General features: G+C 40.5%; 1 protein-coding gene across 1 annotated transcript in view; it reads left to right on the plus strand.

Moving 5' to 3' along the window:
- Nrg3 (neuregulin 3) overlaps nucleotides 1–12,642 on the plus strand; it is a gene marked incomplete at its 5' end in the record, with an annotated part of 1,166,638 nt that overhangs the window by 1,118,350 nt on the left and 35,646 nt on the right. The window lies entirely within an intron of this gene.

Below are 12,642 nucleotides of genomic sequence, written 5' to 3' on the forward strand. Positions count from 1 at the left end.
ACCCTCCCCAGTGCTGGGATTACAGACAAGTGTTACCACCCCTTCCCTAACTTGGGGCCTATAGATAGTCTTAATCCTTCATGTCATAACAATTACTTCTATTGAAAATTCCCATTTGGCTTATCTCTGTAAGTTTAACTCATTGATGTCTCTAATAACAACAATAAAAATGCTAAATTCTGTTTAGCTGGGTTGAGATGTCACCTATTTTTGCTATTTCTATAAATTTCAGTCACATATGTCAATAATTGTTCCCATTTTCTTCTTGAAGTTACAGAGTTCTATTATGGGTCTCTTGATTGGGGCATAAGTAAGATAACAACTTGAGTTCAGCTGGCTTTGCCAGGGCCATGTGCTAGGAGTGTGTGTGTAAGTGGAGTGGAGAGCACAGGGCTCTTTCGCAGTGGGGGCTCTCTGTGGCTAAGGCCAAGCTCAGCAGGACCAGATGCTGCAGTAAACACTGCCTGCTTCCATCCAGAATGCTCCCAATGGAGGGTCTGGGAATACCAAAAACCCCTTCCTGGCTTGGCCTTTCACACAAACCCAGGTAATCAAATCCTCTCAGTGCAAGGAATGCAACCCTGCTCCTCTCAGTTCTAGGAGGACGAAGGGCCCTGAGGCAGATACTGTTATCCTTAGCAAAGGCAGCAATGCTAAGGAAGGAGGACAACCATGATGTGGTTCTTTCACCTCTTTTCATTTCTCCTTCTCCTGAGTCACCCTGTATTTCTTCCTTTATTTTTTCTGTCTTCATTCTCATCCTTTCTTTGTCCTTTCCTCTCCTTCTTCCTTTCTTTTCTCTCTCCTTACATCCTTCTTCCAAAAATCCTCAAGTGTTTTAGGATCTATGTGCAAAAAGTGAAATTTGGATAACACCAACATGGAAGTAGAACACTCATATCAAACCTTGGGCTCCTAGCATGGTAAGCTGAGTGGAAGCCTTTCTAGCACTGTGGCTGCAGAAACAGTGTAAAAACACTTATGTCTAGTGCCTGGGGATCATATCGCCTATTAGTGCTTGGTGACAAGGTGGGGACAGTTGAGTTCATTTTGTACATTTTACCCTTTGGGAGGAAGCATCTTCCATGCGACAATTACTAGAGTTTTTATTCTGTCTCAAGTCCTTGGCAGCAATATAAAGAAGTATGTTTTTCCATCTCTGATGTAGCTACCAAGTCAGCTGTTCCCAGTCTTCTTAGCAGTCTCATCATCACTTCCTCTGTCTCCTTCTCCAGAGGAATCCAACCTAACCCACTCTGTCACACAGACTTCATATTTGCCTTACAGTCCTAAAAGATGGACCACCTAGATTCATATTTATTTTCTATGTCTATCCCACTATCCATCTTTTGCCATAGATTCATCATAGCAAACTACATCATGATGCATTTAAACACTAGTTATGTAACAATGACAGAACTGGAACCACTTCTGTTTTATGAACACAGAGTGAATCAGGTATTATGCTCGGTGAATATTGTACATTATCCAAATCATCTCATTTGACCTTCCAGGGATCAGTAATGGGAGTGCCATGATCACCATTTTTTTTGCAGTGCAAACCAACCACAGAGAGATTAAATTACTTGAATTCACAAGAATAGTCAGAGCACCTGAGGATCTCCACTAACTTCCCATCTGCGCTATCTAACATGGGACAAGAAAGCACTAGGGTCATAACTGCCCTGAAAGGAAATGAGCTGTGATATACAATTTATACTAGGTTTCAAAGGTATAGTACAAAAATTAAATGAATGTGAAGTATCTCATTAATATTTTGTAGTGATTATAAGTGATCATTCTCTTTTAGATATTGTAGCTGCCGTACTACATAGTGAGGACATGTTCTTTGAGACTTGTTTTGTTTTGTTTTTTTCTTTCTGGTACTGGGGATTGAACTCAACACCTTGTGCTTACCAGGCAAGTGTTTATTCTACCAAGCTAAATCCTCAGCTCAAGACTTGTACTGTTGTGCATAGAATATCAGAGTAGAGTAGGTGCTGATCTGATGGTCTACCCAAACCAGGGGTACAATCAGGGAGGGAGTAAACACATCAGTTATATAAGGAAGCTGCTAAAATAGTGTACTATATTGTTTCATGGTGAAAATTTTTTCATAACAAAAAGGAATATGATCTAAAATAAAGTTAAAAGTACAGTAAATATATTAACCAGTAACACGGGTTTCATTACCATTGTCAGTCACGCACTATACATAATTGAGTGTGCCCCACTTTCATACAATTGGCAATGCAATGGGTTTCCTTACAACAGTGTTGCACCAGTAGGTAGAAGGCATTGTGTACTAGGAGGGCTATGATGTCATTAAGCAGTAGGAATTTCTCAGCTCCATTATAATTCCTGGGGGCATGGTCATATACATGGTCCACTATTGATCAGAACGTCATCATGTGTCTGTCTTACACAGCCAATCCAGAAAGCCTGTTATGTGCTATCCGATGTTTGCATGTGTCCAAACACCCCACATAGGATAGTTAGGAGCCTGAGAAATGTAAACAACCACAGGGCTCTTCATCTGTGTCGAGCTGGATTTGTTGATGATATTTGCAGATCTCCTTGGTAACCCCCTGATATCTGAGGCAAAGGAGTGTAGAATTCTTTTATTCACATCTCATCTGCTTAAGGGAAGAGGACATCCGTTACTCTTCCCCCCTCCCCCGGTGATTTGAGTGTGATTTAGGCTCTTAGTTCTCCTCTAAGTAAAGTTGAAAGATCTTAGTACATTAGACTCTCTACCTCATCAAAATAGGTAAACTACTACAATATTCCTTTAAATGCCTTGGTCAAATCTTCCCTATTGCCAAGAAAATGGAATTTTATCATCCCAAGGAACATGCATCTCTCTAGGAATGTGACTTTGACTACAATCAGTGAGTTTTATGTAATAAAACCTGAGGTGGTGGGTTGGGATGGACGGACAGCGATTACGGGTCCAGGATAATCAAGTTCTTGGATCTTTTAAACATGAACTCAGAAGGCAAAACTGGTTTTTCCTTAGCAGCGAGAACTCACTGATAGATTTGTTTTGATTCAGTTTGCTTTTTGCTTATAATTTATTTGTGGAAGAAATACCACATGGAAAGCTAGTGAATGTTTGACATACTAATGAGAGGACCCAGGGCTTTCTGATTTTTTCCATGCCATGTTTTATAGCATTTACTTATCTGTACTCAGCCAGAGCTACGCTGTTTGGGAAAAGAGGGAAAGAGATAAGGGTTATTACAGGAAAGGTTTGTATTTGCTGGAGAGTGTGGGGGACAGCAGAGGAAATTATAGGTTGAAAAATATGTTTGTGGCTTCAAATTGTTATTTCCCCTTAAATATTGAATTTAATGGATAGTGCATATCTGAAAGGACTTTGCATGTAAATAAGATAAAATATAATTTTGAATATCAACATTTTATTATGAAGTAATTAATTTACTTTTGAAAATGTGTTCAAAGGTACCTTTCCACAACTCACTGCAAAGCAAAATAGAGTGAATCCCTGGGTAAAGGGACTTCTCTAGGAACTATGGCTACTTTTTATTGACCCTGCAGAAAAAAGACCCACTAAGAAATTCTGTTAGACTCCAAGCCTGGAGTAGTTCAGTTCACTGGAGGCTACTGTGTACCCAATCTTGCAGGGCCACGGCCACCAGATGCCACAGTCCAGGATTGAGGAGGACATGCTGGCCGTGAGGGCCTCTTGGTCTGGCATTAGGAAGGAAGTTGTGTGCAGTTTTGTTCAGAATAATCTAGTTATGGAGCAGATGCAAAAGAGACTGTGAGAAGAATTTTCAGACTTGATAATGTTCTGAGTTTTCATAAATCAGTGGCTGTCTCAGCTTGCTAGGGCTCTGGTTCAAAGCATGACAAACTGGTAAATTAAAGAAGATAATTCTATTGTTTTACAGTTTGGGGGCCAGCAGGCTAAGAGCAAGATGATGGAAAAGGATTATTTCCTTCTGAGGACTGAAAGGGAGAACTTGCTCCTTCTGTCTCCGCTCCTGTATTCTGCCTGGCAGTGTTCGGCTTTCCTGAGTCATGAATGGCTCTCCCTGATGTCTGCCTTTATCTTTCTGTGTGATCTCCCATCTTCCCCCTTTGTGTGTCTCTGTGTTTGGGTCCAAATTTCCGCTGTTGATAAGGATTCAGTAAGATTGGTTTAGCATCTGCTCTAATGAGCTGAGCTTAACTTGGTGATCTGCAAAGACCTTATCCGAGTCCATTTGGACTTTAACAATAGACATTAGGTTGGGTAATTTACAAATGACATAAATGTATTTCTCACCATTCCGCAGGATGGCACGACCACATCCATGGTGCTGTTTGCTTCACAGATGGTGACTTAGCACTGTGTCCTCCACAGCCCAGCAGGAAGCTGCCCCTTCAGGCCTCCCTTTCAACTGTGAGAATGGAGCCCTCCAGATATGATCCCTTTCTAGCACCCTCCTATTATTATTCCCACCAAGAATCACATTTCAGCATACAAATTTGGGCAAAGGGCACAAATATTCAGACTCCAGTGAACACGACCCACATAAGGTTGAATTCACAGGTCAACCTGTGGTTAGTGCTTCAACATCTTTGGGGGATATAATTCAATCCATGATAGGGAGAAATCTGCAAGTAGAAAAGTGGAGCAGACTTCTGGTGTTCTAGGCAAGGATGGCTTCCTACCTCCTGGTCATCTCCACTTCCTTGAACTTGGTGATACTAAAAGATGCCAGGAAGCATTTGCAGGGTCCCTGCATCAGGCCTCAAAAGCTAACCCTTCCTTTTGATGTCCTGGGAACACATGTGAGGGCCATTTTGTAGTGGCCATCCATTTCATTTAACTTCAGAATATCCTTTGAGTAAAAATTTTTAATGCATTCATTCAACTATTTAGTTCTTTCATTTTTGTCAAGTTTAAACATGCAAATCCCAGCTTCTGAAAGTTCTAAATATTCTTAATACTGTAACAAATCCACTCACACTTAATCCAGTGTAATGAGGACAAAACATCAGAGTGGAACAATTGAGGAGAATAACCTACACAGATTATGAGGTTAACTTGATGGATTGAATTAAATGTGGAAATTATGTAGGTACTTTTTGATTTAGCAAAGTCTCATTTCATAAACCATGGGCTTCTTAGGAAATACTGTTGTATTATGATGGCTTTTGCTTTTTTTCTGGAGATTATTAACTGCAGGATCTCAGATAATGAATACTCAGATAAGGAATAGCCCTGGTGCAAATGTTAGGTTGATCTTTGGAATGAACCAACACAGAAATCATGCTTTTGTCTTATGACCTATTGGAACCACACAGGGTCAGATTGTAAATGTAAAAATGTAGTTGTCCAGTTGGAGAGACACCTGCTTCTCTATGTGATGTGCAGGCATGCATGTGTGTGTGAACTTTACAGTATTTGAAGGCCAGCACATTCATGTAAGTCATGCCTAAGCATGTTGCCTTGTATACATACTTAGAATTGGTGCCACAAAGGAATTGTGCTCAGGAGACAGTGCAGTCTGAGGGCCCTACCTGGAGGGACCATGGAGACACCTTTTACACATCTGTCCTCCCTCATATGTAGGAGCTTTGGTCCCATCTGGACACTGCTCTTCTCTCTTCAGTGCTGAGCTCTATTGAGGGAAGTGGGGCAACCACTGTGACTTTTCTTTCAACAGCATTATTTTTCTATGTACTATAGCTCAACAAGTTTTTGAGAATTCTAAAGATTGTTGAAGGGGCCGAGGAGATGGCTCAGTAGAATAAGTGCTTCCCTGTGAAGCGCAAGGGCCTGAGTTCAATCCCTGGTTCTGCCAATAAATAAATAAATAAATAAATAAATAAATATCATTGACACTTCCATGAGAATTCTCAAATTCTCATCAGGCTGTGCTATGCATCTAGGTCTTAGCCCCAGCCATGGGCTCATTATAGATCTGTCACATGGGCCAACATGAGTGTCTCTCAGGGCTGCTGTGTCTGAGCCCATGAAGAAAACCACACTGAGAAGGACAGTTCATCAAGTGAACAAGCAGTCTGGACCAAGGAAGATGACACAAAAGTAGATCCCTTGTGTACAAATGGTGGGACACGGCCAAGCAGCCCAGAGTCTCTGTTGTCTCTAGCTAAGGCTGGTGTGTGAGAAAATAATGTAAATCATTTTTTCTTTACTATTGGCCTCAGGAGAAAAGGATCAACATTGGCATTTTTGCATCAATTATATGCTCTATGTAGCTCAAGGCACTTGGTTCTCCTCTATTTAATCCCTAAACAAATATGCTAGGTAGGTGGTAGTTTTCCTATGCTACTGGAAAGAACACTGGTTGATGGTTGAACAGAATGGGGTAGTTGGTGTGTAGACTGAGGCACACACAACAACTTCACTGTGTGCCCTGTGAGGTGGCCATAGGGAAATGTACCCAAAGGCCACCTGCCAAAAATATTGTTTTCCGTTACACTAGTGCTGGTCTGTGATTTCATCACAATACTGTTTCTTCCTCATGTTTCAGCCATTGTCATGTGAAATGTGTTCATGCAAGGGAAAGGGAAGTAGTCCTGCCATCACAGCGAAGGGAAGGAGCCAGCAAGGATCTGAGGACACAAGGCTTTTCCTCACTTACTGATTTATATCTAATTGAAGATTGATTTGCCTCTCAAAAAATGATTGCAGGATCTAAATTCTTAAAAATCCAGTGCAAAACATTAACATATATTAGACAGAACTGAATCAAGTGGCCACTGTTTTGCCAAGTACTGCCCCACACCTCTGGGTGGTTCCTTGGGGGTCAGCTGCAGGCTTAGAGGTTGCCCTGGGTGAGCCCTGCAGTGTTACACTTAACTTGTTGCTCCCAGTTCCCTAGATGGAGCTAGTGATGGACTCAAAGTTTCAGGTAGGGCACTCACTGCTTCCTGGAGTTTGACTGAAATTCTAGATTATAAATCCTGGCTGAACTGGTAGAGCCCAGCCAGTGCCTTGCAGGGCATAAGGGGCCAACAAAGAAGGATAGCAGGTGTTGATCTCACTCTATCAGTAACCATCATGCCTTATGCAGCTGACCCAATGAACTCCCACTGAGAGTCTGCTTCCACGTGATCCCATCTAATCCTTCTCACCTGGTAGGAAGAAATGTACCAATATGATCGCATCATATGCCTCTCCTTTCTATTCTTCAGCAGTGTGCTGCCATTAGGATGGCATTTTCATTCATGCTGTGACCCCACTGCTCTGTTTATGCTGCTAATTTCCATACATTCCCAACACCTAAACACGCCACATTCTTGCTAGCACAGGGGCTGTGCACCAGTTGTTTGCCTCTTGGTCCTTTCTTTTTTTAATTTTTTATTTATTTATTTATTTATTTATTTATTTATTTTTTACTGTTTCATAGAAATCTGCAATGACCTTTATTTTTTTTTCCAAATCAAATTGGTAGGACAGTTTCAATAATTAGCACATTGCATACATTCTTCCTAGTGGTTAATTGCTGTACGAGATGCGGATATGATAGTCTATTCACAAACACCATTAGCGCCATCTTCTTGTCTAATGGCATCTTGCGCCTATACCCCATTTCTTTGACCCCCAGATTCTGTGAGTAGGTGGGTGCCTGGGTTGCATTATATACTTCTTTGTCATAACCTGTTTTACAATCAGCATTTCATATTTTCTTTTGAGCTTATGTAATTAAAATCTTTCTTCTTCCTTCCTTCTCCTGTAGCACCAACCATGGTACCTGTATACAGTTGGCACAGAAAATATTATTTTAAAATCTGAATAAATGCTATTCCATGTCTCCTAATAAAGAAAGATATCTGGAGGAAGTGGAGTAATTTTATATATGTTGTATGTTCCTGGTTTTAGAGAAATATTGGCAAATATTTTGTCCTTTTAGTCCTCTGATTTGAGATAAAACATCATGTCCCCATCCCAGGCAGAGGTGAAAAGGGAGAACTGAGTTAGATGCAGGGGTGCCTGCTGCCTCACAAAAAAGTGCTCTTTCCCGGAGGAGCCTCTATTCATGGTTGTTCTCTTGCTTTAATTTAGAGAACTTCCACTTTCACTGATGTTACCTGTTTTCCTTTCTGATAAAGCTTGCCAGTCCTACTGGTGTTTGTTATGCTCTTCAAGTGGCTACTTAGAATGTGTCCCTTCTATCTTAGAAAACACAATTATTTTTCAGGAACAAGTATTTATTGAGCAGTTTCTAGATATTGGACCCTGTACTGGTCATATTGGAGTACCAGGGGGAGGGCCTGGAATAAAGGGCCTTAGTGTTCCTACTTGATGGATGAAAACTTAAAATGCACCCAGATCAAATAACTTGCCAAATTGTACTGTGGAAAAAGGGCAAAGTTCAAATTTCAACTGCAGTCTTCCTGATTCTCAATCTCCTACTATTTTTGCTATAGAATTCTGGTTCACAACAAATTTTACTTGCTCTATTTATTAAGATGGGGGTCTCACTATATTGCCTACATTGTTCTGGAGCTTGTGACAAAACCTAAATAAACTCAAGGGTGCCTTTGCCTTAGCTTCCTGAGTGGTCGGGAGTATAGCCCTGTGCTGCCACACCCAGGTCACAGTGACACTGATTGCTCATAGGCAGGCTCATTAGCTGTTTTCTCATGCTGTTAAACTCAACAGTCATTTATCATGACAAACTCAAACTCCAGAAATTTCAATCATATCATATGCCTCTCATTTTTATGATATTGCTTTAACATCACAAATAAACTAAAATGTTTAAGAGCAGAGGTTGATTTCTATTCTCACATAAAACATTTCTTCTATCATGCAGTTAACAGGTATTTTTTAATATTATATATTTATTTATGTATTTATCTGATTCAGGGTCTTGCTACACAGTTCAGACTCATAGTGTACCCCTGTCCCAGCTTCCCCAGCCCTGAGATTATAGGTGTGAACCACCATACCTGGGTTTTTTTTTGTGTGTGTTTTTTGTTTTTGCGGAACCGGGGATTGAACTCAGATCCCTGCGCTTGCCAGTCAAGCGCTTATCCTACTGAGCCATATCCCCGGCCCCAAAGCATCTCTCTTAATGAAAGTAAGCAGGGAAAGCCTCTCTGTGAAGTCTGACACTTGCGGAACCAGGGATTGAACTCAGACCCTTGCGCTTGCCAGGGAAGCGCTTATTCCACTGAGCCATCTCCTCGCCCCCCATACCTGGTTTTGGGGCCTGCATGGCATGTGATACCAGGGATTGAACTTGGGCCCTTGCACTTGCCAGGAAGATAGCAAGTATTTTTGATAACCTAAACATTATAGGTTTCAGAGAGACAGATAAAAAAAAAAAAAAAAAAAAAAACCAACAACAACAAACCTAGAACTGGCATTGATCAAATGGCACTGTATCATATGTATTTGTAGTATACACAGTATATACTGTATTCTTAAGAAACTTTACTTGAATACACACCCGCACTTCCAGAATTCCTAGAATTCTAAGAGGCTCAAATGGAAAGACTGATAGTTCAAGAAGCCTGGGCTAGAAATTCTGGTGATTGAGTGAGACCCTGGCTCAAAACCAATTTTTGGAAACTTTTAAAAGATGGGGATGTCACTAAGTTCAAAAACAATAGGTTCAACCCCTATTACTTTAAACAACCCAAAGGAACAAAACCCCTTATATTTAGTATAATTCTCATAGTAAACATAAAGTATTACTGGTTTTGATCAGCTGAGGGATTTGAAAGCTTCAAAAAGATAGTGATGTACTTGGTCAGGTCACTCAGGGGGCACAATTAATGTGGAACCTCAAATCAGCAGCCTTCCAGGCCCCAGGTGACCGAGTTCTCACGTAGCGCTGAGTCATTAGGGTACGACTGCTGGAGCTGCAGCCGGCTCCACATACAGCTCTGTGGCCTCACTATTTTAATTTCACTCTTGATTTAAACACAGAATTGATTTTTTTTTTTTTTTTTTTTTTTGGTTTGCATTACCCCAGGCTACTTTTGACTAGCTTCAAATAGAAAGAAATACACCACATAGATTTTACATGGAAGTCATTCCCTCTAGTGAGGATGGTCTTAGTGTGGTTTTATCCTGTTTTAAGGAGCATTATCATCTGTCACCTTCAAAATCCCTTTATTGGCAGAGGCAGGTGGGGAGGCGATGGTGTGTGATTTATGTTGTTCCCTCCTCGCCTTCAGCTCGTGTCCAAGGAAGTGCATTGGGTCTGGCACTGTTTTCTGTTTGGGTGGTTGTTTCCAAGTTAACCCCAAACATTTAATGAGGCTTCAATTGCGGGGGAGAAAAGATGACATTTTTTAAGATGACACTAACCCAAACAAGGTCTACATGACATATTCTGTGTGGCTTGAATCTTCTCAAATTTAAAATGTCCACCCAACCCTGCTGAGACCATATGGCTGTCCTCTTCCACTTACTCAGAAATGTGGAATAACCGTAAATGTAAACAAAGTCTGAAAAGAGAGCTACTTCTCAAATATTCATATGCAATACACTTGTACAAGAGAAGAAATTGGAAAATGTACAGCTGTATTTAAAGAAAGACTGTAGTGCGTAGTCTCCAGAAAAGGAGAACAGGCCCTAGAATTTGAAGTTTGTAAGTGCAGAAAACGTGATGGCTTTTTGGGGTCTGGTACCCATTTTATTTTCCCCATTTTTCTAATAAAGAATGAAGCACTGACCTCAGTTTCACTGCTGGAAGAATATGCCTCAGGTGGTGAGCTTACTTCCCCTGCTTCTAGAAGTTCCAAGGGCCATTCTGAAAGACATCTAGAGCCACTGCAAGGCCAATCCTGTGCCCATGAGCCACTCAGTGGCCTGCTTGTCTGGCTTGAGATTGGCATCAGTGCCAATTAAGGGAAGCCCAAACCCTAAAGCTGAACAGCAGATGTAATCAACATAAATGAACCATTTATTTGAAATTTGTGGTTTGGCACAGCTTGCCATCTCTCTTCAGCCATGAAGCTGTCATTGTAATTGGGCAGTAAACACACCCATGACTCCCAAAATATCCTCATGTCACTACATATTGGTTTTGCTTACTCCTCCCTAATCTGGATCCTAGGTGTTTGCAACCAGACTTCCCACTAAGAGAATAATTTTTGTTTTCCAAAATGTTGTATAATTGAATTTATCCCACATGCACTTTTCATGTGATTGATTTCATTTATAACTGTTCTCAGATTGAGACTTACTGGTGCTTATATGAATTGTGCATTTCTTTTGACTGCTGAGTAATATTCCATTGCATGGACATATCCCACTTTATCCACTCACCTACTAATGGGTACTTGTCTTCCAGTTTTTCTACCAAAAAATATTTTACAGACATTTGGCTAACACAATGAAATTGTGATTTAATTAGTGTTGGTAAAATTCCTATTCCTATTCTTTTTCATAGCTGCATCTTCGAAGAGCAAATGAACACATGTGACTTGTAGAGTAGTCCACTTCATCCATTTGTACACAAGTAATTTTTATATTGTTGTCATAGGAAGTCTTTTCAAACTCATCATATCAATATTTGCTGCTATGTTTTATTGAGTTTTCATGCTTTAAAAATTTATAGTTAGTCATACAATCCTTTGCAAATGTATAGTTGTACAATTATGAGGTTCTGGTTAAAGTTTATTTCTGTGGACATGTCTCTACTATTTTTGCAATGTCATTCTTTTTGGAATGGTCCTTTGTCACAAATCATTAAGAAGGGGCCAGGGAGATAGCTCAGTAGAATAAGCACTTGCCTGGTAAGCGCAGGGTCCTGAGTTCAATCCCCAGCACCACAAAAAGAAAAACAAAATCATTCTTGTCTGTTCTCATGATGTATGAGATGAGGGAAGCAGGTTATGTCAGATATAGAATGGAGATGATATAGATGCTCATCAAGATACTGGGACATAGGCGGATGAGGTTGTCATGACTACCACATATCTAGTAAGCACTGTGATATCATCCTTCATTGATGTCATCCTGCCTGATTATGCAGTCTTCTTCCCTAGGGCTGAGGTGCTCCAGGTAGGCATGAGAATATTTATTTTTTGTTTGTTTTTGGCGGAACCATGGATTGAACTCCAGCCCTTGTGCTTGCCAGGGAAGCACTTATTCTACTGAGCCATCTCCCCAACCCAGGAAGCTTTCTTGTATTCATACATGGCTATTTTGCCAATTAAGTGGAAAAGAAAGAGAAGAAATTCAGTTGAGGGTATTTCTAAGTGACTGAATGAATAGTTAGGTGTCATGGTCCTTGCTGCTTAAAGGGAGAGGAGAAGGCAAAAGGAAGATAATTTCCAGAGAGAACATACTAGGGCCTACAGAGGTACAGCTCTTGATGAGATGGAAGATGTTTTAGAAGATATTTGGAAAAGGAGCTGAGAGTGTAAACTATAGGGACTAAAAAGAGAAACATTTGTTTTTGCACATTTTTTAAAGATAAAAATTGGTAAAATACTATATTGGTAATGGAAGCTGAAGTCTACTTTGCCAGAGCTTGGTACTGAGGAGCTCACAGAGTGGGAAAATAAAATATTGATATGCCAATTGAGATTCCCTTTCATGAGTGATGTTAATTGTGACAGTGAGAAGATGAACAGGGGATATAGCCAAGGACCAAAATAAGCAACCATTACTGAAACTGGAAAGATCAGAAGAAT

The sequence above is a fragment of the Octodon degus genome, unplaced genomic scaffold, assembly GCF_000260255.1.
Source record: "Octodon degus isolate 3935 unplaced genomic scaffold, OctDeg1.0 scaffold00132, whole genome shotgun sequence".
NCBI lineage: Eukaryota > Metazoa > Chordata > Mammalia > Rodentia > Octodontidae > Octodon > Octodon degus.